The 4061-nt window shown below is 43.7% G+C and overlaps 1 long non-coding RNA gene across 1 annotated transcript; it reads left to right on the top strand.

Annotated features, from left to right (window-relative positions):
• The first annotated feature begins 895 nt into the window (after positions 1-895).
• Positions 896-2141, top strand: LOC144785495 (uncharacterized). The gene is made up of 3 exons (XR_013601926.1): positions 896-1005; positions 1231-1376; positions 2017-2141. It is a non-coding gene; the product is annotated as an uncharacterized LOC144785495 (long non-coding RNA).
• Positions 2142-4061: the final 1920 nt, after the last annotated feature.

The following is a 4061-nucleotide window of genomic DNA, read 5'->3' as shown; positions in this document are numbered from 1 at the left end:
CGGAATCTGTACTTTCTTGGATATGAGTCGTACCATTCCAAGATGGCCACCCATTCCCTTGTACTAACTCTGATCCGAGTCCTACCTTTATCTCTTGAATCCTATCTAGATTTGAAACCTAGATTGGTTGGCGTAACCTGGATCTGATTGATTTAAAAGGACGCGGGAAGAAGACTCTTTCCCCAGGCTCCCTTACGAGGAAACTGGCATTCTTGCACCTTGTCTGACGGTCCATAGAAGGCGTACCCTGTTATCGACCTTGGTAAGTGGCGGTGGGCCCCACTCGCCTCTCAGGGCACATCAATGGTTCTCCCGGAACCATGCATTTATCCTGCCCCGATCTGGCCCCCGAGTCCCCCATGCGCAGCCTGAGAGCTGCGACCTCAGCCTACAACCGACATGTTTGCTCTTACGAGGTAGTGCCCCAAAGGTCTGTTTCGATCTATTGGAGGGCATTTGTACAGGTTAACGAGTGAGCCTGTTTTTCATTACGGACCGCTAAACCACATGAAATCCGCTACCCCTGTATGACTCACAGATGTATCCATAAAGACGCCATGATCCAGATATCAGGTGGATTACGGCACATTGACGGAATTCAGGTATGTGTGCGCCTTTTGATCAATGCCGGGACTATTTGGGGCCATAGATCTATTTGTAGTATCCAGGACCACATTTCATATGAACTCCCTCATGTTTAGACTAAGATTCCTGAATCTTATACTCCTGCTCCCCTTACCGTGAGATCAGAGACACGGAAGTTGTTTATTGCTTGTATTTAGGTCCCCTGTTCATACGTTAAATAAACAGGGTAGTGCTGTTACCGTGCTAGTTCCTACCCCTATGAGGAAGAACGTTTTGGCTAATCCGTGATTCCATCTATACGTTTTTCTATAGACTACAAATTTATATGGAACCAGTTCCTCATATGGAGACCTTTGACTTATGCATAGAGACGTCGCGCCAAAGACTTTCATTGGATCTCTTCTCTCTAGTGGAATTCAGGTAGGCCTGTGCCTTATTTCTAATGTTGCTTTGGATTCCATAGGCGTCACCTAGGGCCCCATATTTTTGTTTGATCATATGTAGGGAAGCCTTTCGATGCATGCATTCAGGTTGCCTCCTTCTAGGTGACCCTGCGGAGCCTGTGAAATATGTTAATGGCTCATAATGGACCCGGTGATGTCCACTTTTTGGCCCTCATATCTGGTTTCTCTCCATGCTCCCCAGATTTGAGCGCCACCTGTTAAGGGCCCGGAAGACTCGTGAATTTAGGCAAGGCTGCAGTTCTTAATCATTTGAAGAATGAGTGTCTTCTGAATCTATCTCTCCAGGACCGATGGTTCTTATTTGGACCCTGGGTTAAACACTTGTTGGTAAGTGTGATTACCAGATTTTGTGCTCAGTGATCAGGCGGAATGGCCCATTGCTGAATTAGAGCAAGCTGGTAGAATACCATGCTGTGCCCTTTACTACTTTAGATTCTGTGCACTGAATACCCTGTAGGTATGAGTAATTTCTCTAGGATAGGGCCTGTGTTGTCCTCACTATATCCTGCGCTCGACATTGAGCCATATGGAATTTTTTTTGCCTCTGTATACATGCATAGCTTAAACCTATGGGACTCTCCCCATATATTCATTAATTACATATGGGTCCAAGACTTTCACCAAAATGAAGTTTAAGGGATATCTATCCTCCGTCTCAACTGTGTATTTATATAGTTGAACTAACTAGGGTAGTTGATTTGATTCATTTAGTGTGCGTGTTGAAAGAGGAATGAGAAAAATGTTGATTATTGTGTGGTGTATTTAATCTTTTTTGAACTGTTGTTTCCAGACCCTTGAACAGCCCTTTTTTTCCTAGTTAAAATGTAGTAATTGATGAGATTAAACGACTAGGAGCAACCTCCGGATTCAGAGCCACATGTGGTTTAGAAACAATGATGTATTATATACCTAAACAATTTTTATGTGATTTTGTCGATATATCCATATGCATATTTTGTATTTTTAGATATACAGTCCCCCACTCCGTGGTACATCATCGCCCTGAGGAAGGTGTGGCCCGTGTGGGCCCTTACACCGAAACACGCATCGGCGTGATTCTTGTTGGCGGCAGGATTGTTTATTCCACCATCAGTCCTTATTTCCATCTCTATTTCTGCCCTTACCTCTTTGCTTAATGAATTATCGTCCATTCTATTATCAATTCATTTGATGGTGTTCATGTACCAGTGGGATTATTTATGCGTGGATGTGTGAAAGAATGGTTATGAGATAGTTATTAGAGTAGATGGTTATGTGAGTATGAGATATGTACGGTGTTTGTGGGACATTACATGTAATATTGATCATGTGTGTTTTAATCTAATTTGCTGAATAATCTATATTTATTTATTTTTTGTAATATCAGTATATGGAATTTTGAAAATCAAAGAAAATGAATAAATAAAATATATATATAAAAAAATATACATACTCTTGAATGATTTGATGTTTGGCTCTGAATGGCAGGTCCGCTGCTCCATTGATTCTTTAGGATCCCCTTATAGGACCCTATTTAAATATTACTGGCAGGGTTTTTTGTTATGACTACTGACAGCACAGCCCCTACCCCGAACTCAGATGCATCTGTATAAACAATGAATTCTTTGGAGTAGTTAGGACTTTGCAGAATTGGTGCAGTGCACAAAAAACCCTTCCAGTAATATTTAAATAAGGTCCTATAAGGGGATCCGAAAGAATCAATGGAGCAGCGGGCCTGCTTCAGGTAATCAATTGCCTTTTGACAGCTAACTGTCCACTGAACTTTCTTTGGCATTCTCTTGGAAGTTAAGTCATTCAGGGGTGTCACAATGGATCCATACCCCTTGACAAATCTTCTGTAGTACCCAGTCAGGTCCAAGAAAGCTCTGACCTGAGTCTGGGTAGTTGGAGCAACGCAGTCAATGATGCTCTGGATTTTGCTCTGTAATGTTTGAACCTGGCCTCCACCTACAAGGTGGCTCAGGTACACAACCTGACTCTGCCCTATCTGGTGCTTAGTAGCCTTGATAGTTAGGCATGCCTTCTACAGGGCCTCCAAAACATTACTCAGGTGGACCAGGAGATCCTCCCAGGTGAAACTAAAGACAGCAATATAATCTAGATATGCTGCACTATAGTCTTCCAGGCCTGTTAGGACTTTGTTCACCAACCTTTGAAAAGTGGCAGGTGCATTTTTCAAACCAAAGGGCAAATTGATAGTGCCCACTAGGGGTAGAAAATGCTGTCTTTGGCTTTGCATCATCAGCTGATCTGATCTGCCAGTAGCCATCTGTAAGATCAAATGTGCTAAGAAATGTGGCTGAGGCCAACATGTCTATAAGCTCGTCTGCTCTTAGGATTGGATAGGCATCAGTCCTAGTGACTGTATTGAGACCCCTGTAGTCTACACAAAACCTCATCTCTCTCTTACCACCCTGGGTGTGAGGTTTAGGTACCAAGACTACTGGACTAGTCCAAGTGCTATCTGAGGATTCAATAACTCCCAAATCCAACATCTTCTGGACTTCAATCCTGTTACAGTCCCTGACATAGTCAGGTTGCCTGTAAATCCTATTTTTAACAGGCAGCCTGTCCCCAGTGTCCACTTCATGAATACACCAGATAGTCAGACTTGGAGTCAAAGAAACCATATGCCTATACTGATTGAGCACCTGTCTGCAATCAGTTTGCTGTTGGGAAACGAGGCTGCCTTACAAGGCTACACCATTCACTGACCCATCATCAGGGTTCTGTGAGAGCAGGTCAGGGAGTGGATCAATCTCTTCCTCCTGTCCCTCATCAGTATCCATGCGCAAGCCCATACCTGCCCTGTCAATATATGGTTTCAGTCTGTTGACATGAAGCACCCTTTGGGGTCTCGTGGGAGTTCCAAGGTCTACCAAATAGGTAACCTCTCCCTTCTGTTCAACAATTATATGGGGGCCACTCCACTTGTCCTGGAGGGCTTCTGGGGCCACAGGCTCCAACATCCACACTTTCTGCCCTTGCTGGTAAACAGTCAGCACATCCTTT

Source organism: Lissotriton helveticus, chromosome 10 (genome assembly GCF_964261635.1).
Source record: "Lissotriton helveticus chromosome 10, aLisHel1.1, whole genome shotgun sequence".
In the NCBI taxonomy this organism is placed as follows: Eukaryota; Metazoa; Chordata; class Amphibia; order Caudata; family Salamandridae; genus Lissotriton; species Lissotriton helveticus.
Note: the sequence above shows the minus strand (reverse complement) of the source record. Positions and strands in the feature narration are given on the sequence as shown.